Source organism: Tachypleus tridentatus, chromosome 13, assembly GCF_004210375.1.
Source record: "Tachypleus tridentatus isolate NWPU-2018 chromosome 13, ASM421037v1, whole genome shotgun sequence".
Lineage (NCBI taxonomy): Eukaryota > Metazoa > Arthropoda > Merostomata > Xiphosura > Limulidae > Tachypleus > Tachypleus tridentatus.
In genome coordinates, this window is record NC_134837.1 from 190,945,901 (window position 1) to 190,970,874 (window position 24,974).

At 35.5% G+C, this 24,974-nt stretch overlaps 1 long non-coding RNA gene across 8 annotated transcripts in view; it reads right to left on the reverse strand.

Moving 5' to 3' along the window:
* Positions 1 to 1,158: 1,158 nt before the first annotated feature.
* LOC143237208 (uncharacterized) overlaps positions 1,159 to 24,974 on the reverse strand; it is a 116,845-nt gene continuing 93,029 nt past the window's right edge. For 5 of the 8 annotated variants that reach the window (XR_013019922.1, XR_013019919.1, XR_013019923.1 and 2 more), the window contains 2 exons: positions 23,484 to 23,587; positions 1,159 to 3,405 (listed from right to left, as the gene is read on the reverse strand). This is a non-coding gene — a long non-coding RNA (uncharacterized LOC143237208). The remainder of the gene's footprint in view (positions 3,406 to 23,483; positions 23,588 to 24,974) is intronic. The other 3 variants (XR_013019920.1, XR_013019926.1, XR_013019930.1) reach the window with 1 other exon arrangement.

A 24,974-nucleotide genomic window follows, 5' to 3' on the forward strand; every position in this document is an offset into this window, starting at 1 on the left:
ACATCTTTAGTATCACAATCTACAGGATATTATTACAATCACATTAAACCCCTACAATGTTATTACAATCACAGTAAACACCTACAATATTATTATAATCTGTAGTTCTTGTCATATCCGTTCTAGGTTTTATTAATTATTTAACATTATTATCTCTAGTTTTTCCACACTCAACTCACTGTGATTTTAAAGGCCCTTCAAACACTTCCCTCTCAACATACATTTTAACCAAATCTTTCTCTACTGTTTCCACAGATATGCGTCCTGTTATGCCCAAACAATATAAATCTACAGAATATATTTGTCAATCGATATAATTAATTCTCCAACTTTACCACTTTCTAAGTGTTCTGCAACAACTCTTGTTCTACTAAGCGCTCTATGAAAACACGTTCTCCTAAGTGACCTGTTACAACACCTATTTTCCTAAGTGCTCTATGACATGTTCTCCAAAGTGACCTGTTACAGCATCCATTCTTCTAAGTGCTCTATGAATACATATTCTCGTAAGTGACCTGTCACAGTACCTATTCTTCTAAGTATTCTGTAAGAGCATCTGTTCTCCTAAGTGCTCTATAAAAACACGTTCCCCTAAGTGACCTGGAACAGTTCACGTTCTCCTAAGTGACCTGTTACAGCACTGACCTGTGTTCTACAGTTCACCTGTTACAGCACCTATTTTCCTAAGTGCTCTTATGGCAGAATCCGTTTTCCTAAAATTCTCCACCATATCGTGTATTTTATGCTAAGTGTTTTTGTTTCTTTTTTATTTAACTAGACTGGTTCGGATTATTCAACATTAAAATGAGCTGGTCCATGTTTCTGTGCTTCTTTAATTTTCATAGTCTTTTAATACGAATTCTGTTGATGTGTCTGTGACAAACTTTATTAATTTTTGGTAATTTCTATAAGCTTATAGTTCTCTGGCAATTAAAAAAATTGCAACCATTTTTTTATATACTTAAATGAAAATAAGAGTAATTTTGTTACAGGAGAACAATTATCCACTGAAACTCTATTCTTTATTTTGTTATCTATAGAAGCTGCAATTTGGAAAGCAAAAAGTATTAATTATTCGATCTAGCTCATAGAAATGGTAATGGAAGAATGAGAAATTATGTTATTTTTATTGTTACTCTAGTAAACAGTAATTATACGTTTTGTTTGTTTCTTTATTGATAATCACAAAGTTACATAATACAACACAGAAACTGTCTTTGTTCTTTCTACGTACACACACAGAGAGAGAGAAAAAATTTTATAGCACAGGGTATACTTTGTCAGTTTCTCATATTGAAGCGCCCCCCTCCAGTGGTAGAGCGGTAGGTCTGCGGACTTATACTGGTAAAAATCGAGTTTCGAAACTCTTTGTGGGCAGAGCACATATCGCCCTTTGTGTATCTTTGTGCTTAACAACACCTATAGTCAAGCGAAATGACCAGAAACAGAAAATTCCAACTTGTGAATATTATACGTATATATTTATATTTCCCCCACGTAAATTTAGGGCAACCTTACGATATTACAATAATAAAATCCGGGGTTCGATTCTACGGAATTCGCAGAGTGCAAATAACCCATTGTGTGACTTTATACTGAGGAATCAATATTAACAGATTTATTACTTTTAATGATTAATTTTGCTGTTTGTTTGTTCTAGAGTTAAACCATATTGATCTGTCTTCTGTGTCTTCCCTCCCCCGGAGACTCGAACCCTGGGTTTTAGTAAGTACGTAGAGTTATTTCCCATCGGGAAACGTTTCAGCTCAAAAATACTATTTGTTGTCAAATGAAGTTGTTGTTTCTTATTAAACACAAAATTACATGAAGGGCTACCTCTGCTTTGCCCACCATATGAAACTTTGGTGTCGAAACTCAGTTTCTAGCAATATATGTTCACAGACATACCGCTATGTCACTGGTGGTGAAAGGGTTAAATCAAATAAAATGAAATAACAATTCTTAAAAATTACGAATAACAACCAAACTTAAAACCATTTGTAGGCTCTGACAACTGAAGATCCCTGGGCGTAGCTCATGTCGCTTGTCCGAAACTTATGGAGAGACTTGTGCAAGTTTTTTTTTCTCAAGATCATATAATTCAAGATAACGAATTGAACTCTTTCATATAAGTAGCATAAGTTAAAATAACAGTTAATATATTCTGGTCAGTTCAAAGTCAACATTATTACGAACGTCATTTCCTTTTGGTGAGACACAATATTAAATGTTCTCGCCTCATTCAACATACGTTTTTTTTTTCGTTTTTAACGTTATATATTTTAAACTGAATATATCAGGTTATCCCTTAAGTAATGTCCTATTTTAGGTTCAGATAAAGAGAAAGGATTTCAAGCGCTTTTAATGTTATTTAATCAACAATGTAAGTTCCATTATTATCAGTCACTTCCTGCCAACAATTCACAAGCTTCTGAATGTCACTCCTATAAAATTCTTGGAGTTTGGAGGAAAAGAACGTAGAGAGGGTAGTTTTGACATCTTCATGTGTTCCAAGCTCTTTTCAATCAAGATAGTTCTGCTAACTTTGGAATAGATGATAATCAGATGGTACAAGGTCTGGAGAATCAGGAGGATGGGGAAGTTTTTCCCAGTCTAACTCTTCAATCTTTGCAGACATGATCCTTGCTGTACGGGGCCGTTCATTATCCTGGTGTAACACAACACCTTTACAATTGATCAAAGCAGGCCCCTTTTCTTTCAGTGCAACATGTAAGCTAACTGTTGACAATACAAGTTTGATGTAATCATTGGATTGAGTGTTAGCAACTTAAAGTGAACCATACCAACAATATCCCACCAAACGCTTAACAAGACTTTCCTAGGGTAGAAGTCCATTTTGGGCTGTGCTTTAGCCAACTTGCTTGCACTGAGCCATTGTTTACGCGCTTAACATTTTTATAAAATATCCATTTTTCTTCTCCAGTCACTAACTTGTCCAAAAAAGATGAGTTACGTTCACGAGAGTACAGAGAAGTGCAAATGTCCACTCTTGCTCCAAGGTTGGATTCTGTCAAATCGTGGGGGACCTATTTTCCACGTTTTTGCACATGACGGTGAACTGTTGAATGGGTTGAATTAAACTTCTGTGCTAATTCTTCAACTGTCACAGCGCAATCTTCATCAAATGCAGCCAGCAGTAAGTCACCAATAAACTCAACAGAACGACCTGAATGTGACGCATCACTTAAGCTGTAGTCACCTGATCTGAGCCTCTGAAATCACATTTGACATTTTCTTTCATTGGCAGACTCCGGCCCACAAACATCTTGAATGTTTCATGTAGTTTCTGCTGCACTGTTGCCTTTTTTAAACTCATGAAGCATTATATACCTAATGTGCTCCTCAGACACATCCATCTTCATTAGGGTTTATTTGATTGGTAATCTGAAAAAATGGAGTAGGGTTAGTTTCTTTTATTTATCTGAACATTTTTATACATGTCCTACTACATATTTTAGTCATTAAAGCCTTCTACAAAGTCAGAAATGATGATGCACTTTCTGTATTAAATTTTCGGGCATTACTTGTGGGATGACCTGATATTTTCATTAGCTGATGGGTTAAACTAGTTCTAAAATCAAGTAATAAGACCCTAGTGCAATATCCAGTGACGTAAACAATCCGCTTCCAAATTATCTGACCGTTTTCTAACCATTAAGTATGTATACTGTCTACAAATCTTACAAGTTATGTGGCATTTCGATATTCCAGTTCACGTTAATAGACTGAAGTTAATTAGAGTTAACAAGAATGTTACAATAACAATTTATATTTACATAACTAAACAAATAATGCTTTATTTCCATTTCAACGAATAAATGCAAAAGCTTTAGAGTTGTTTCATTACTGATTGTACTCAATTATTATTATAAGTTGTTGATATCTACATAAGTAAGCTCATGTTTATAGGCCCCCCGCTAGTACAGCGGTATGTCTCCGGATTTACAACGCTACAATCAGGGGTTCGATTCCCCTCGGTGGGCTGAGCAGATAGCCCGATGTGGCTTTGCTATAAGAAAAACACACACTCATGTTTTTGTGTATTCGAAGCGAATATTCAACATGTGAATCAATGTTTCCAGATAATTTATGGAGAATCATTATTAGAGGACAAAAGTTTCTAGGTATTTGAATTAGTTTTAACCTCAAAAGTACCTTAAGCGACACACAGAATAAACGGACAACTCAAAGACATTGAGACTCAGGGGTAGCAATCCCTAGTTTAGAACTGCTTACCAGAAGGGGAGTAGACAGTCAGTAGCAGCTACAACCTATAAGACAACTTCTAACTAACCGAATAGCAGAACTAACTGTCACTTTGTCCATAGTTGAAACTTCAGAGCATGCTCAACAGCATTTCATGGCTTGAAACTTGAAGTTGTCGATACGCAGCCCGACACGCTAAACACTATACCATTAAAGTTTCTAATAATTTATATACACAAAAAACAACAAACACTCTGAAATGGGATGATAAAATATCAAATAACAAAAGCTGTTTTGATTAATTAAATCTACCCTAACTATTAGGCCTGGCATGGCCCAGCGCGTAAGGCGTGCGACTCGTAATCCGAGGGTTGCGGGTTTGCGCCCGCGTCGCGCCAAACATGCTCGCCCTCCCAGCTGTGGGGGCGTTATAATGGTACGATCAATCCCACTATTCGTTGGTAAAAGAGTAGCCCAAGAGCTGGTGGTGGGTGGCGTTGACTAGCTGCCTTCCCTCTAGTCTTACACTACTAAATTAGGGACGGCCCGGTGCAGTGGACTAACAACCTACTCACTTAAATACCTGTTGAAGAATCCGCAAGGGATTGCGGCCCTATGTTCCTTGATGGAATCTAATGGTGATAACTAACTAACCCTAACTATTAAATCAAGCAAAAACGTAACTTTCCATACGATATATATGTATATATATATACATAAATCAATATTAATTATTTCGATACTAGTTCTCACATTTTGTCAACTATAATATATAAATAAACGTGCCAATAAGTATTCATGTCCTTTTAAGGAAACTTAACATTCCCAGTTCATTAGTAGATTACAGTATGTACATTTTTGATTACGCTACTTGTATGTGGTTTTCATCACGGCCACCACGTGAGTTCGTAATCTAGTTCACTTGCCTTCATCCGATTCAAGTTTCAGTAAACATTTAGTACGAATGTTCTCTTTTTCACTTTTTTCACTCTTTTTCTTTAGGATGTGTAAACTGTTAATATGTTCAGATAACATGAAAATAATTAGCTCGCATAATTCATAACGTTTACAAATAAATGTTCTTTATGTGGGTGAAGCTATTATTCACAACTGTATTCAGAAAGTTTCAGACACGTGAGATGAAACTGAAACAATAATTTTTTTCCAAAGTAAAATGTTTTAAGAAATAAATTATGAGACATAAATGTGTAAAAGTTTCAGGAGCGGATTTAACGGTCAGCTGAAGTTGACCGGGGCCCCTCTTTAGGTCGAATCCCTATTTGCTTTCGCTTAATGATAATATTGGTATAAATAGAGCCCCCCCGGGCCATATTTTTTTTTCTAGTTGGCTAGCCATTAATGCTCAAATACACCCACAAAAAGCTACCTGATGACAGGCTTGCTTTCAATTTGATTTTTATCGGTTAGCAAATGTTTACGAACACAATTCGAGAAGCTAATGTTCATCCGCGGGATATTTATTGAGGGCATAGATTTAATTAGGGAGTCTGCTGTCCTTTCTCTTACAAGGTGCCCTTCTTTTATTGCTAGCAATTTTGACTGAAATGTCCTTGTGACCAGTTCCTCGCTTTGACATTTGGGGGTCATGGGTTCGAATGGTCTCACCGAACATGTCACCTTCCAGCCGTGGAGACAATAATTTTACGGGCAATTGTACCATTCCAATAGAAAACACAAAAGAGTTGGTGACGGGTGGTATCGACAAATTGCCTTTAATAGATTTGGAACGGCGAGCTTTGTACGATATTCAACAAACAAGTATTTCTTCTAACAGTAAAAAAATAAAATATTACACTCATTATAGAAGTTGTTTAGCATGGTAGTGTACCCTGCATATCTTCATCTTCACAACATGAATATCTGTATTACCTTTCACGTCATATCACATTGAACGGAATTAGTAGCACTCATGTTTTTATCTTCAGGTTCCATTTAATATAGCGTTAATAGAGGTTTAAATACGTAATTTTTTAAGCAGCTGTCTAGTTCTCAGAGTGTGTGTGTTTTCTTGGAGCAAAGCCACATCAGGCTATCTGCTGAGTCCACCGAAGGGAATCGAACCCCTGATTTTAGATCCCTAGATTTATCGTTGTACCAGCCGGGGATTATCTAGTTCTCTGAATGTTTTCACATACATATTAGTGTTTGTTTATATATATATAAAGAGTATATTTATATCAACCTTCTCTAAATATATTCCAATCATTGTATATTTAAATTTAATTTTTTAAACAACTTTATTTAAAGAAAAGGATAAACATGTGTAATTTCTAGGTAATTTGTATGATAAAATGATGCGTGCTTTTAAAAATAAATTCGAAAAAGGTAAATAGGAATGACTAGTCTATAAATAAAAGTTAGTGTATCTATTCCTTGAAGCTATGAAAAAAGAAATGTTCTGTAATACACAACTAGCTCGTACTGACGATGTTACATTTGTCTTTATTAAGTTGCGGTTTACCGTTTATTTACATATTTTAATAAGATACACTGGTACGAATACATACCCCCCTGGTGGTAGGTGAAAGGACTCTTTGGTATTCGGTGCGTTTTTTGCACGGTCACGTTGTTTTGGAATATTTTAGCTTATTAAAAAAAATGGTGGATAGTAATAGAAATTATTTTTATTTACGGGAGTCTTAGGGCTAACGTACTCTGGTGAAAATTAATGATACGTATAATTAATACGGTAGCTAAGTTCAGCAGTGTCAAAATCATTTAACTATAGATGTATAAGTACTGGGATAAAAAAATATTTACAAATTATTGTCTGAGTTAGTAACCAAGTGCTCAGTTTGGATGACTTGTTATTTCCACACAGAAGTTTAAACCTAAATGTCTTTATAAGAATGTTGATTATTGAGTTGTCTGACTCAAAGGGTTAACCTGGGTACAAAACCTATAATAACGTTTTACATAATAGTATATTCGAATTTAATGAAATATAATTTCATTGTTATAATTTTTTACTTTATTATTTATTTGAGATAGAAATTCCATTATTTAAAACGGGGTTTATCACTTTTAACGACTGGTGAAATAGATTCTCCCCTGCAATAGTAACCAAAATATGACCCGGCATGGCCAGGTGGGTTAAGGCGTTCGACTTGTAATCTGAGGGTCGGGGGTTCGAATCCCGCTCGCACCAAACATACTCGCCCTTTCAGCCGTTGGGGCGTTATAATGTGACGGTCAATCCCACTATTCGTTGGTAAAAGAGTAGCCCAAAGGTTAGCGATGGGTGGTGAAAACTAGCTGCCTTCCCTCTAGTCTTACACTGCTAAATTAGGGACGGCTAGTGCAGATAGCCCTTGAGTAGCTTTGTGCGAAATTCAAAACAAACAAACAAGTAACCAAAATTAATCTTGCCTACTTCAATGTGTCCATTTTAGGTATGCCACCTTCTAATACAGAAATAGGATACATATACAGTTTTCTTAGCATCATAATTTCCTAATAATAACTGAGTTTATAAAAACCGGATTATATGTCATGTTAGATACAGTTTGTATTTTCAAACAATTATCAAAGTGTTTAAAGATATTGTTGAAAGTGAGATTTGGGTACTTACATTTCACAGTATCTTATCTAGGCTAAAATAAAGCACTTTTTGTTCGGTGTAAAGACAGTTGTGCCGTACAAGTGAATAGAACCATTATTTTCCAGTCTTTTTTTTTTTTAATACAGAGTTTTTATTATTACTTATCGTCTGACGCGCGACTACTAATATGGCCATCGTACAATCGCCGACGCGACACGAAGAGAGCACAAATAACCCGTTACATTAACCAGAAAACGATAGCCTTACAAGGCAAATCAGTTTATGGAACCAACATACGAGTGGAAGGGGATAAAAGGTTGTAGATAAAGGGTAGCAAGGTTAGGTTGATACAAGAAACTAACTGTGCTACAAGTACCATAATCGGTTCGGTAACAGATAACCTTGTTTACGTCTCTACCCCAAAGACCAGTTGAACGTTTGACTAGCTTTGATTTTGTAATGGAAACAAGGCTAGGTGCACACCAGAGTGAGCTCTAATTTTCTCTAAGCGAGAGACAAGATATTGTGAGAAACTAAGCCCCCTCCACCCCAACAGCGCCTTGCAGGTGCAACACAGACAGTCGGGCGACAACATGGTCTGCACGTGGCCTACAACTGTAAATATTAACTTCTTATTTTCGTATTCCCTTGCACTATATATATTATTATATATCGGGGCAAGAATATTTCCCACTCGTTACCAAGGCAACCCGCGGCTTCTCTTTCTCAAGACGGTTATGCCACGCCTCTTTCTGTACAAACTCACTCACACATGCACGAACGCGACCATCCAGGTGCGTGACAGACATCGTGGCGTCGTCAGTTTTCGTACCGATACATATATGTAAACAGAGCCGGATCATTCCGATACGCTGTCCCTGCTCGGTGTTATGACCTGGTGCGTTGCAGGTGCGACCGAGACAGACGGGAGCCCGATAATCCATCGTTAATATGATGAATAAATTATTTTATTATCCCACTTGTAGAGAATGCTCTCGGCTCTCAAACAGGTGTATCTGCACCTTCGATAATATTTAACACGCACATAATAACTTTGATAAAATGGGCTTATCTCAAAATTTGACACTAAATATAGTAGGAATCGAACCTAAGTTGGTCAAATTTATAACTAGCTAACTGGTTAGAAACCAGGCGAACATTCGAGACTGAGAACTGAAGAAATTATTCGTATCTGCATTTACAAAAGTAGGCAACAGTTTAAGAACTGATGATTTTACATATAATTGTATCTACCATATGACGACATCAGACTGTAAACCACTGATCATAGCTGCATACTACTGATCGTAGTAAAAAAAATAGTTGCAGGTCAAACCACTAAGTAGTTAATTAGAGAGAGAGATAAATTTTAATATATTAATAGAACAATAAATCCGTAAACGAATACATTCTAAAATAGAAAGCATTGTTTGAAACATTGTATCTACAATAGTATGTATATTGTTTGACCCACAACTTTTTTCTTTTATCTCTTTTAATAAACACTACGCATAATTTCCTACTATATGTAAAATGAATATATTAGAATAAGAACTTAAAATTTATTTGTGTTTTCTTATAGAAAAGCCACATCACCGAGGGGAATCGAACCCCTGATTTTAGCGTTGTAAACCGTAGATTTACTGCTGTACTTGTGGTGGACCATTTATATCGGTCACCTGACTAAAGCATATAAGAAACCATGTAAAGTAAGTACGATGTTTCTTTGTTTTGGATTTCGCGCAAAGCTACACGATGGCTATTTGCGCTAGCCGTTCCAATTAGTAGCGTTAGAATAGAGGGAAAGCAGCTAGTCATCGCCACCCACCGCCAAATCTTAAGCTACTCTTTTACAAAGGAATAGGGAGATTGACCGTTATAACATTATAACATCCTCACGGCTGAAAAAGCGACCATAATTGGTTGTGACGGGGATTCGAACCCGCGACTCTGAGATTGCGAGTCGAGCGCCTTGACCATTTGGCCATGCCGAGCTATGACGTACAAGCAATATCCAAATATCCCTCTTGTACTGACATAGTTTTATCATTTTTTTGTAATGAAATAGCGAAGGCCGCCATGAAAATGTCTCGATTACCCCTCTATCTCAGTTGGCCTAGACACACCTGTATATTTCTCATGCTAACATAGCTATGTTATACCTTTAGTAACTTGGCTATAATATTTGCACATTGTCATAACTGTATAATGCCTGTGCTGACGCAGCTATAACACTGTCATGTAAACAATTATATCGTTCGAGAGCTAATATGCTAAATACTCTGTCTTTTTTATACCACAGCTGTACGGTCATAGCTATATAATTATTGTATTGATATATAGCTGTATCATTCTCGCAGTGACTTAGCTGCCCCTTCTTATCTTTACACATGTATATCCCATTTCTCAATACACGTGCATGTTCAGTTATTCTGCTGAAGTAAACTATTTTGCACACAAACACGTATATAATTATTCACAACAGTTACATTTAAAAAACATCAACAGAAAACACAAAACAGGCTAAACTTTCTTTTATTATTGTCAGTAGATGAGTTAACTTATTGATGTGAAATACCATAGTAGTTAAAAAGTCAGTAACTCGAGGTATCAGGATTCATCAGTTGTGACATGTCAAGTCTTTTGATATCTTCTAAATACGAAGCTTATATTCAATAGCCTCACTTACTATACCAAATGAATCCCAAACATTCCTCTGGGCGCCTGCTTAGTCAGGGGGCCTGGTCCCCTGAAATGTCATTTGCTAAGTCATCACTCTCTGGCATGCACGTAGCTTTGTTTTAGATTTAGTAGAGCTGTTTTGACTTGATTATATATCTTATTAACCCACCTGTGGAGAATAGCTGGAGTCGAGCTTTAAGGTCTTCAGTTTGACCCCCGCTAGTACAACGGTAAGTCTACGGATTTACAACGCTAAAATCAGGGGTTCGATTCCCCTCGGTGGGCTCAGCAGATAGCCCGATGTGGCTTTGCTATAAGAAAAACACACCCCTCTCAGTTTCCGAATAAAACCTAATATGTATATTTATTTATTATTTATTATACAGAACAGCTAGTGAAAGTGTATTTAACTTATTTTTTCCCGAAGTTAATATAACCTTCTTATTTGTAATTAATTCATGTGTCACGTAAACACTTCAATCAACCAAAAACATTTTCCCCCACGCCTTCAACGAATAACAATAAGGACACCTGCTAGTTAGACTATAGAACAACCATATAGAGGTGTAACCTTTTCCATTACAACAATACAGTCAATTTAACTTGTCAGCGTTTTACCTACTGCCCCGGGGTGCTATAAATCGTTAATACACTTAATTATTAGTGTAGTGGTGGTGTGCGAAGGTACGTCTTTGCTAAATACGAATGTTTATTTTATGTCATCGTTTCGGTTGCTGTATTTTTTTTGCAATACATATGTTTCAGACATTGTTTAACCGTATTTTACCAATACCTGGCCCGGCATGGCCAGGTAGGTTAAAGCGTTCGACTCGTAATCTTAGAGTCGCGGGTTCGAATCCCCGTCACACCAACATGCTCGCCCTCTCAGCCAAGGGAGCGTTATAATGTGACGGTTAATTAGTCCCACTATTCGTTGCTAAATGAGTAAGATATCGCTTTTTATGTAGTTGCGCAGTGTCAATTCTGACAAAACCAAGCGTTGCACTTCGTTAGAAGACAAAATTAAACATATTCAATTGTCACCGAAACGTTCGAAGGTTTCACTTCCTTCTGTATGTGATAACAGAGGAAGGAAAACTGAGTCTATCGTAAACTCATGAAAGTTTAATGAAAACAGACCTAGAATTTAAATGAGGTGACGGATCCCACTATTCGTTGGTAAAAGAGTAGCCCAATAGTTAGCGGTGGGTGGCGATGACTAGGTGCCTTCCCTCTAGTAGCTTTGCGCGAAATTTAAAAAGAAAAACAAACAAACATGTAGGTACGTAACTATTCGTTTCTGAAGATTTATTCGCAATTTTTCCTCATAATACCCGTAAAAAGATGATGACCGAAATCAGATATCTTCACCAAGGATATGTAACACGTAAGCATTGCACTTACAAATATATATATATAAATCAGATATCTTCACCAAGGATATGTAACACGTAAGCATTGCACTTACAAATATATATATATAAATCAGATATCTTCACCAAGGATATGTAACACGTAAGCATTGCACTTACAAATATATATATATAAATCAGATATCTTCACCAAGGATATGTAACACGTAAGCATTGCACTTACAAATATATATATATAAATCAGATATCTTCACCAAGGATATGTAACACGTAAGCATTGCACTTACAAATATATATATATAAATCAGATATCTTCACCAAGGATATGTAACACGTTACAAATATATATATATAAATCAGATATCTTCACCAAGGATATGTAACACGTAAGCATTGCACTTACAAATATATACATAAGAAAGACAAATACATCGCGAAAATTAAAATTTTCTACGCAGCGCGTAAATGAATAACAACCAGACAGAAAATTATGCATGGAAGTTTGAAGGATGTGGAGCCTTCCTTTAGCCTTCAACACACATTTTATGTTTTTGGAAGTGAGAAAGGGATGTATTTATTAAAACAACTTCAGTCAGTTTTAACTAAAGTGGACACATCTGGAACCTTCAGGAATCTAATTGACAAATTATCCCAGTTCACACTCCACGCCTCAACGAGCAAGCGAAACCTCATCTATTTATCAATTACTCTCCCTCACCAGCCAGAAGGTCTGGCTATGGCACTACAATGCACTTGATTGAAGTTGATTCTCATTAGGTTAGTTGTTTATCTTGTTACAGCCAACATTTGACTGCACGAACACGCTTCACGAAAGAGTAAGTGTAAACATTTTGAATACAAAGCACGGGAAACCAGCACTGGACAAGTAAAGAAAGGTTTGATTGAATACATTATCATTCTTATTGTCCTGTAACATCATACCTCATAGCAGATAAAATACCTATTGTTTTCACAGGATATTACAATATCTTAATGACTGGATTGACATTATTTTGCTGGTGCATATTACTTTGTTATGATCCATGTTACTGAATATAGATATTGTAAAGTCTTGTTTTGCTTATATATGTACGAGTGAATATGCTTGGACTATGTTAATAACTGTTGCATTCCTGGTATAAATTTATTTATTGGATATAAATTCCGAACATGTTAGTTAAAATACCTATTTTTCAATTTAATCTTCAAAAAATGACATTGTTCTCATATGTTAGTCAGAGGTTTCATAAGATTTGTGTTAAAAGTTTTGTTTTGTTTTTGTTGGCATTCGCACAAAGCCACTTGAGGGTTATCTGCGTTAGCTATTCCTAATTTCGAAGTGAATAGTAAGAAATCACTATTTGATATCAGCCACCGTCAACACTTGCACAACGCTTTTCAAACTTAATAATGGGATTTAACAGTCAATCATAGTCTCAAGGTTAATTTGACCGACCTCGTAGCAAGAGTCTGTAATAATCAAGACAAGTTGGTTTCCTTTGTACATAAGTTTTAGAATTTTAGTTACACTACATTGACATGAGCATCGTATTATGATAAACAAATTACATAGAAAAGGCAGGGGGTACATAATTTCCAACTGCAATAATATTAAAATTGAGTATGCATTTTACAGTATAACATTAAATTTTAATATTGAAAGGCATGTATGAATGATGTGTGCATAGCCATATCATCTCTATATTTATGCTTGCATTTTTGTTGGCACTGTCATCATTTCACGCTAACAATTTTTTTATTACTTGTCTGCAATGTTTTCTTCCTTAACTGAAAGTGGGCGTATTTTATGAATGTGTATAATAAAATTTAATTGTACGTGCATTGATTTTTTTTAAAACTCCTTCTTTTAAACATAATATAGGCTTCCTAGAGACATCAGTTGTATAGTGTACAAGGCACTGAATATTCTTCATGTTACAATCATCTACTTTTCATCTATTGTTGACTGGCAATTCCTGTTTTATCCTGTATACTAAGCCTTTTAAAGAAACGCTACATTCATGTAAGAATTCTAACTTCAAGGGGTAATGATAACATCGTTTACACAATTTTTTTAAAAAATTATACTAGTTATTGCGAATAAGCGATGACATCGTGCACTATACAAAACAGTGGATTTAGGTTTAAACTGACGTTAGTGACAAAGCAGTTGTAGTTTACAAGAAGAAAGATTAACAATTTGGCGCTTTGGGCACTTTCTGGTCTGGTATCCTAGCGAAGGTTTCTTGTCTTGTTTTTTAGCTGGTCGGGTAGAGAAACATATTAAAGTGAGTGGCAATCAACTCTTTAAAGTATAACTATCTGTCACTGTTGAAGTTTTAGCGTACATATCTGCATTGCGCCTCTCGAGTAGTTGGCTATCCCTATATATAGAGTCTACCGACTCTATTATGCTTAACTCTATTTTGTCTACCTTGAAAATGAGTGCACACCTCATTATCTGAATGCGCATGCACTTCATCTTAACAGGTGCGAACAGAACGGTGATGTAAATATTGTTTTTTTGTTTGTTTTTGGAATTTCGCACAAAGCTACTCGAGGGCTATCTGTGCTAGCCGTCCCTAATTTAGCAGTGTAAGACTAGAGGGAAGGCAGCTAGTCATCACCACCCACCGCCAACTCTTGAGCTACTCTTTTACCAATGTCACATTATAACGCCCCCACAGCTGAAAGGGTGAGCATGTTTGGTGAGACGGGGATTCGAACCCGCGACCCTCGGATTACGAGTCGAACGCCTTAACCCACCTGGCCATGCGAGGCCATTTAAATATATAAACTAATGACCAGAACAACGCGCCTATTAACAGTTTAGACGCCCATTAAAAACACATTAATAGCATTGTTTTTATTTAAAGTTATAAACACCACGTTGGAGAACATGGACCTCTAGAAAACAGAGAAAAAAAAACATGTTCGATCTATGTAATTACTTTTTTATTTTAATTTATAATTTATTATTATACTCTTTATATACGGATTTTTCTTGCAGTGTTAGCTTAGTTACCCAATACTGCTATGTCTGCGGACTCATACTCCTAAAACCAGGTTTCGATACCCGTGATGGGAAGAACACAGATAGTTCAATGTATAGCTTTGTGCTTAATTCCAAATAATCAATAAATGTTAGTTTATAATTTGTATTTAGAACAAACATAAATCTCTTAAGCCAACCAAACGAACTTTGTGAGATTCTTTTGGAATTATGGCCGAATAGATTCTTAACAGCAAAGGTACTCAAATGGTGAAATAATTAACTCTAATCTTTATAAGTAAAAAGGTAACAAATGTATATTTAATAAGCTGTACTGAGAGTGAGGTTGATGTTTAGTTTCCACTGACTGGAATGCATAAATAAAAGTGCGTTTTTACACATTTTAAATCAGCGAAACGAAAATCGATGTTGCACAATAAAGTTTAAGCCTAAAAGGATGATTTGCAAGAAATAATATTTATAATTTTCTCATATAAATCTATTATATATATATATTTATTAGTAAAAATGGATTTCTCAATTATGGTTGACTATACATGGATTGTTTTTTAATATGCTCTTCATATGATCAATTATTGTGGGAATAAAAGAGATCCCTTTCCAAAAATCAACCCACACTAAGTTATGGTTCTTCTGTTTTAAAAAAACAAACAAACAAACAACGCAAATAGCCTAGTTGCTTTGCGTCATAAAAGGCCAAACCAACCAACCAATCTTTCAAAACACTTATTATAACTAGTAATTATAATTCTTAGTTACAGAAAATAATTACGTTCTGTTTACTAGGGCATTGACGTAAAACATCCCATAATACTAAATATTAAATTACCAGTTGCACCACAAAACACAAAGAGTAAACGCATTAAATTAAGATTGTTCCGAACTGGTTTGACCCCACCATACATTGGGCATGTGAAGTGAAAGTACGTTTAACAGAACAAATATGACATGGATTGGATTTCAACTTCAAACTAAAAACTCGATGTACGGAAATGAATGACTACAAATGCCGCGGAAATTGATTACCTGCGTTTGCTCCTCGAAATTTGTATAACACTCTGTAACCTGATGCCCTAAGCGTTACTACAGAACGTGCCTGTGTGAAAAAACATGCATCGTTGAGGACAAAAGATGCGAGACCACCTCATGCTGATAAAGCACCACGAAAATGGCATGTTGTTTACTGCGAAATAGACACCTGTGCTGAGATGCACGTGCGTATATTTTATGTTTGATCGTCACGCCTCGAATAATGTGGTAAGGTAATGCAAAAAAAGAAAAAAAACAAATGGTTTTATGGGTACTATGTAAAATGATAGGATATTATCTACATATTATTTTCATTTTGAGTGACTTTGCAATTCCGAACCTAAAAACGAATTTAAAAGTCTAAGAGTATGACACTAAGTAAAAGTTAATTTAATATTTCTACATTTTTTTTCCATAAGTGACCGATAATATCGATGTTGTCCAAATGCCACATAGACATTTTAAAGAATTTTTAAAGACTGTTTATATACCAGAATACTTATGGGTTCATGGTTTTGTTAATTGAAAGTCCCATAAAAACACATGTACAAATAGATTCCACTGGTCTAGATAAACTGTTGATAGAGGGTGTTACACAACGGAGCGCTTCCATTGGCTCAGCGGAAAGTCTGAAGGCTTTCTACAACACTAAAATTCGGGTTTCCTACTCTTGGATGGGTGGAAGGCGGCAGAACACAGATAGCATTATATGTAGCTTTACACTTAACTGTAACGAAACTGAGACTTAGTTCTGCAACTCACTCGAGGCCACTGTGTAACACTGTTACTAACTAGGATATGAAAGTTAAGAAGGAAGTATGAGTTTTATATGACAGTAGCTCTAGCCTCAAACCAGAGTTTGTATTCAGATTCAACATCTCCAGCAGTAAAACATAAGAAACGTCGTAGAAACGGCGCAGTTAATGGTAAACAACCAATGTAATTACTGTAATGTTTTTCACTTTTCAATACCAATTGTGTTATATAGTGTCACGAACTGCACAAGTTGTATTCTTACGTATGTGACTGTGTAAACACACACACACACACACACACACACACACATATATATATATAGCAATAAATCTTTAGCCGTTTTTATATTTGTGTATTGCCTCCCAGTGGCACAGCGGCAAGTCTACGGACTAATACTGCTAGGAACCGGGTTTCGATACCCTGGTAAGCAAATAAGAGGTAACTCTTTGTGTTGCCTTGTGCTTAATAACAAATAGCAACGTCTTTTATTTTTGTCTTTCATTTCTGTGGTTCATAGAATGGGTCTAGAGTCTACTTTTCGTGGGAGAACAAAAGAGTTTTGGGAAAGTGTAACTCGTGCAATGGAATGAATGTTTTATTTGACAGGGGAAGAATTAGTAAGGATGATAAAACATTTATTATAGTTTTACTGTACTAAGAGTAAAGGAAGCTGGGAAATAGTTTTATGACTCGTCTTTATCTAAAACTAATGGTCTCGATAAATAATACTCAACAAGTTCTCCCATCATTTACAATTATCTCGAATGGTTTATAGACACTAGTAACACTTCTGGATGCCTATAAAGAACAAGTTCCAAGTTTTCTTGTTATGCCTCCGTTTTGTGATGCAACGTAATCGAGACCTCGCAGAACTGAGCACGTGCAGCGCAAGGTTCGAACCCAGGTGCGTTACAGACAGACTGGCGACGCCGGCTCATTGATCGCATGCCAACTTTAGTCTGCAGTGGGCTCGATGAAGCTTCCCAGGTCATTGTGAACAATGCAACAAGTGGCAAGTCGTCAAAACGGTCTTTAACCACTCGTCATTAGAGGGAGTGAACGTTAAACTATATTGAGTCAAATAAGTGCCACATAGAATTTTCTAGATGTTTCAAAACCTTTTTGACAAAAATTACAACCATATTTAACTGAAATATAAGTTTGAATAGGTATTTATAAATTTAAGATAGTCTTAAATAGACACTTGAAACATAACATATGTAATACCAGATGTAGAAAAGCAGAGGTAAACAGATAGATAGTTATAGTCTAACAAAACTACAACACAGAGAACTTTACAAACATTACACAAGTACCAGCCTTACTACCTACTGAGTAGACTTTATCTACTTAATATCTTCTATATTGATAGCACGTGACTTATGGCCCATATGGCCAGATGGTTAAGGCATTCGACTCCTAATCTGAGGGTCGCGGGTTCGAATCCCCGTCACACTAAACATACTTGCCCTTTTAGTTGTGGAGGCGTTCAATCCCACTATTCGTTTATAAAAGAAAAAGCCCAAGAGTTGGCTGTGGGGAGTGATGACTAGCTGCCTTCCGTCTAGTCTTACACTGCTGAATTCGGGTTGGCTAGCGCAGATAGCCCTCATGTAGCTTCGCGCAAAATCCAAAACAAACAAACACGTGACTTGTTGCATTAAATGTCGTTGTCACGTTTTTCAGTAACGGTGATAATCTACTACACGCATATTAATATGTTTCTTGTTTTAAAATGTTTACGCAAGGCTACACTAGGGGTAATCTGTGCTCAGTCGTCACTATCTTTAAACTCGTAGAGTAGATAGAACACAACTAGTCAACACAACCCACCGCCAAATCTTGTGTTAATGTCGTCTTATAGCAGTCCCAAAGATCCAAAGTGCGGGGAGCGTTTTAAGGGGCAATAGGACTCACATGCTACTTCTTTCATATCATGACCATGTGAAATTCACACAGTAGATTGATACTGCTACTCTGTACACATCATGACCATGTGAAATTCACACAGTAGATTGATACTGCTACTCTGTACACATCATGACCATGTGAAATTCACACAGTAGATTGATACTGCTACTCTGTACACACCATGATCATGTGAGATTCACACAGTAGATTGATACTGCTACTCTGTACACATCATGACCATGTGAGATTCACAGTAGATTGATACTGCTACTCTGTACACATCATGACCATGTGAGATTTACAGTTGATTGATGGTGCACACATGACCATGTGAGATTCACAATGGATTGATGATGCTACTCTGTACACATCATGACCATATGAGATTTACAGTTGATTGATGGTGCTACTCTTTACACATTATGACCATGTGAGATTCACAGTTGATTGATGATGCTACTCTGTACACATCATGACCATGTGAAATTCACACAGTAGATTGATACTGCCACTCTGTACACATCATGACCATGTGAAATTCACATTAGATTGATGATGCTACTCTGTACACATCATTCCCATGTGAGATTCACAGTGGATTGACGGTGAACAAGATTATTCCAGTCTTACTAAACCAATGTAAGTGTCATAAGGTTTAGGTTTGAGAATAATTTCAAGGTTGTAAGTATCAGTGAAGCAATGAAAAGCTAGACAGTCTTATTCTGTAATTTACATATTTCATTACTTTTGCTATCCATAATGACCTACAGCCGATCTATCTATTCTTTAAGTTACATATTGTATTATTTTACTGCCTGTAATTATCCTCAACCGACCCTATACTTTAACTTATATTTTTCATTCGTTTGCTGTCTGTAATTATCTTCAACCGATCCTGTTCCTTAATTTACATATTCCATTCTTTTCCTGTTCATGATGACCTATAATCTATCACATTATTTAAGTTCCCTTTAGCTATTTACTGTGTGGGTAAAGCCTGTCTTCTTAAATAAATCAGGATCCAAACCTCCATCTATTACACTGATTATATATGGCAACGCTAGCACTAGCGTTGGACCCACATTTTTGCGTTTAGTGACATGATTTGGCTTAAATAATTTATTCAAAGGAACAGAACTAAGAAAGCTAATATTGAAGATTTGTTTGGTATTTGAATTTCGCGAAAAACTACACGAGGAATATCTGCGCTAGCTGTCCCTAATTTAGCAGTGTAAGACTAGATGGTAGGCAGTTAGTCACCACCACCCACCGCCAACTCTTAGGCTACTCTTTTACGAACGAATAGTGGAATTGATTGAAACATTATAATGTCCTGACGGCTGAAAGAGCGAGCCTGTTTGATTTGATGGGATATCGAACCCGCGGCCCTCAGATTACGAGTCGAGCGCCCTAACCACCTGGCCATGCAGGGCTCGATATCGAAGAATTATGACTTTTTGTAGCATAAACCACGATTGAAAATTCTGAATTAACTCAACATGTGATGCGTCAGAACTTTAAGAACGGTGAAAGTTACAACGTGATAACCAAATAGACCACAACACCAACTGATAAAAAGATCTGCCTGGATGTAGCTAATGTGATTTAACCTACACTATAAATGGTGAACACACTCATCCATCTACTGCAGTATTGTATACTCTACGGAACAACGCACACAGCATTAAGATAGCCAGACCCTGGCAACGACCTTATCAGTCAGTTAGTACATGTCTCTTACCATTGTTAGCACACCAAGAGACACAGTGCCAAGTCAAATCGGTGTGATTAGATAACAGGCTTTTTTAGTTACAGTTAAAGGTTCGAACCTTTAAGTGAAAACTGAAAATACCTATATTAGTTCTCATAGTTTTAGATACTTTACTTTTTAAAATACGCCATAATAAAAAACCCTCTAAACTCTCTAACTATGAAGATAAATAAACCTACATTTTAAACCATAAACATTGAAGCTAAATTTTCGATGCTGTTTTCACAAATAGTTCAGAAAGACGATATACCAACAACAATAAAAAATAGCTCAGAAAGACATCGTACCAACAGCAATAAAAAGTTCAGAAAGACATTATAGCAATTACACTAAAAATAGTTGAGAGAAACATCATACCAACAACAGTAAAAAAAGTTAAAAAAGATGTTATACCAACAACAATAAGAAATAGCTCAGATAGATATTATACTAACAATGAAAAGTAGTTGAAAAAGACATCATACTAGCAACAATAAAAATAGTTCAGAAAGATATACGAACAGCAATAAAAACAGTTAAGAAAGACATCACACGAAAAAGAATAAACAATAGTTAAGAAAGACATCACACGAAAAAGAAGAAACAATAGTTAAGAAAGACATCATACCAAGAACAATAAAAATAGTTTAGTGAGAGTCACGTATTTTCTTTCAGCTTTTAATTTTTGAAGTAACTAATAGTCTTAATTTTACAATAATTGAGTGATTATCACATGACACCCTGAAGATCTTTTTATAAACCGCACTTAAGATCCCAGAAAGCAAGAAATCCAACTTCCTTTCAGTGATTGATTTATAAATCGACTGACTGTCTTAACAGCTTATCAGTCAGCTATTCCCAGCTATAACGATTTAAAGGCTTGTATTTCCGACAATGATAGAGTAGGTAGACTACAAATCCTCTATTGACGTTGACTTATCCAATTCCTCACAAATCATCTACTGACGTTGACTTATCAAACTCCTCACAAATCCTCTACTGACGTTGACTTATCCAACTCCTCACAAATCCTCTACTGACGTTGACTTATCCAACTACTCACAAATCCTCTATTGACGTTGACTTATCCAACTCCTCACAAATCCTCAACTGACGTTGACTTTTTCAACTTCTCACAAATTCTCTACTGACGTTGACTTATCCAACTCCTCACAAATCCTCTACTGACGTTGACTTATCCAACTCCTCACAAATCCTCTACTGACGTTGACTTATCCAACTCCTCACAAATCCTCTACTGACGTTGACTTATCCAACTCCTCTATTGACGTTGACTTTTTTCAACTTTTCACAAATTCTCCACTGACGTTGACTTATCCAACTCCTCACAAATCCTATACTGACGTTGACTTATCCAACTCCTCACAAATCCTCTACTGACGTTGACTTATCCAACTCCTCAAAAATCATCTACTGACGTTGACTTTTTCAACTTTTCACAAATTCTCTACTGACGTTGACTAATCCAACACCTCACAAATCCTCTATTGACGTTGACCTATCCAACTCCTCACAAATTCTCTATTGACGTTGACTTTTTCAACTTTTCACAAACTCTCTACTGACGTTGACTTATCCAACTCCTCACAAATCCTCTATTGACGTTAACTTATCCAGCTCCACACAAAGAGTCAGTTATGTAGTGCTAGTGTCTCTTTCTCAACATCTTAGAAAAGATCAAACGAAACTGTGTTCTTATCAAAGCTAACGTGCTCTTCGATCTCTTATTTATGGAGTAATCAGTCCTCAAGAGACTTGTCAGTGAAGTGTAGGTTAAGCTTGTCAACAGATTAAGCGTGTCTAAATGCATCGTGAAATTACTTTAACTCAAATTACCTTACTGAACTATTAGTTGTGGACCAGTCCAAGTGGAATGGAATTGCGTATGTGCTATGGGCAGGAACTAAAGCCAAACTCAATTACAATAATTTAGCATTTGTTTCATTACTCTTTTGTCGTAAGATCTATTTTCGTGTATGAAAACTTTACCTATTTGATGATGCTCAAATTCATGTAGAGACTACAGTACAACTGAACTGGCCAGAAAGCCAAGTATTAAATTCGATGGTAACTAAATTTCTCAACTAATCATTAGGAGACATAGAACAATTAACCGTTGCTCAATCACATTGTATGCTAACTGTCCTCAATAAATGACTACGTTTTTATAATAACATAAGCAATTTACGAGCTGTTCTTACAATAATAATCTCAGGCTTCTGCTATGAATGATTAAGATCTCTTTATTCGAAGGCTTTGTTCATCACTTGTCCTTGCTAAGTTCATTTAGAATGGATAACAACGTCACATTCTCCTAGGGCATATTTTAATTACATTTGATTTAATAAGAGATCTTAGGTTAGCATGTTCTTTTACTCGCGTTAACAATTTTCTTTTAGTATAACCGGCATAGCCTTGCTGACAGCAAGGACAAGTACATTATAAGCTACAAATATTGACTTAAAAAAAGGAATTGGTCCTTAAAGTTAAAAGAAAACCGTATACAACAACAGTTAAGTTTAAACATGCATTTCAACTATACTTGCGGATACACCTTTCTGAAGACATTTTAAACTGATTTTTACTAGTTGTTTAGTTATTTTAACCACAAAGTCACATAATGGACCATGTGTGTTGGGCTTATCACGATTTTGCAAGGTGATAATAAACCTTCATACTTACCCCTGAGCTACTGATTTTTAATAAATAAATAATAATTAGCCCATGTATGGGAGTCTGATAACAACAGGGTGTTTAAAAACCTTAAATGTACGTAATGCTTTGCTTATTTACATAAGTACGGAGTAGTTTATTAATGACAAGAATAGGGGAGTAATTTTATATTAAAATTACTTAAAATTATATATTTTTTATGTAAAACCTTATAAGTGTTAGACACTTCATAAACAAAATTAAATAGTATTTTTACTACATTTTCTTTAAACGGAATAAAACTTGAAAAATTACAGTACAAGCTTTAAATGTTTTTCTAGTTCATTTCACATTTGAAGTAACCATTAGTAATACTAATTATCCAAAAATAAAAGTTTATGGTTTTCCACATTAATCTTTATACTGTTACTTCTACTTTTCAAGTATTGAAGTAATTGAGAAGTTTAATCAGAATTCTCAAATCTAATAAAAATGCCATCAACATACCTTTAATAGTAGAAGGGTTAAACTGTAGTGGGCAATTTTCTAACCATTGTTTTTTTCATAAAAACGCAAAAAGACGTTGGCCAAAGATGGCGCCAGTCTTGAACCTGTAGCAACACGATCAATCTGATCTGATTCTGAGCTTTCCATTTAGAAAAAAAAGTAAGATTCTTTAATAAAGTTCATTTAAAAAAGTGATTTAGAAATGAAAATATGATCGTAAATAAGGTCAACACTTGGCTATACGATCTATTCTAAAGGTTCTATTTTTATACCATGGTTCTTCATCAAAACTGGAATCATGCATATTACTATTAAACTTCAATTGTAACAATGTGTCTTTTAAAGTGTATTCATTGCTGGTAAATCTCTTCATAAATTCAACTAAAAACCATGATTATACGTTTCAATGTCAGAAACTACAGGTCACAATAGATGTCCTTCTTCATAAATGTTAGGTAGACTCTAAATAATTCCTGATAGTCTAGATACTGTCTTTCGTTAAAGATATTACTTTTCTCGATGTCAGTAGGTATCTTTGTAATGAAATAAACAATGAAGTGAACAAAGTGATTATTCATATAACGAAGAGTAAGCTATACTCTTCCACATATTACGTATCTTGGCTTATATTGGACAAAGACCAGAGCTAAATACTGTACTGTTAATTCGGAACAAGGCTCTAATACAATATATTACAGTTCTTAGATTACTCACCTCAGTGATAATTTCCATGATAAATATTCAAAAGAGACAAACTCTAAACATATACTAATTTGTACAAGTACCTGTATCACCCTTTAGAATGAGCATGTCTCAATCCAAGAAGTCATGATACACAAAAAAGTAACATAAGGACTGTATGAGATACTGCACTGTGACTCTGATATAATCTAACACTGTAATATTATCATTATTCTGGTTCTTGTCTTATTTTGTTCTTAATTTTGTATTTGCTTGTTTTTTCTTTGTTTTTTATATTCTATGATATGTATACATATCTGGAATTTGCTATACTACAGCTAACCGATTTTTTTTCTTCTTTTTGAACATCTTGGTACTTGAATTCCACACATCCTTTTGTTCTGCAAAAAAATGATATTCTTTAACTTACACACGTTATTATGTTGCTGTCCATAATGACAAAAAACTGGTCCTATTCTTTGACATACAGATTGGAATATTTCATACGTTTATTGTTCGTAATAATACATATAAAATGATGTTACGATATTCCACAGTTTGATGCTCTCTGGGCTTGTAATTAGGAAACTTTCAAACGGGACATTATATTTAGAATATATACGATATACTCCAAACTGAATTTTTTTAAAATGCTGATATTATGTAAGTAAGCTATATTTTCAATTGTATAAGTATTCAACCCCTTTGCTATGGCAACTATAAATCAGTTCAGGTGCAAAAGATTAGTTTGAGAGGTCACAAAAGCAGTGTAATGGCCTCTGTATATGTATAATCAAAGTAGTTTAACCT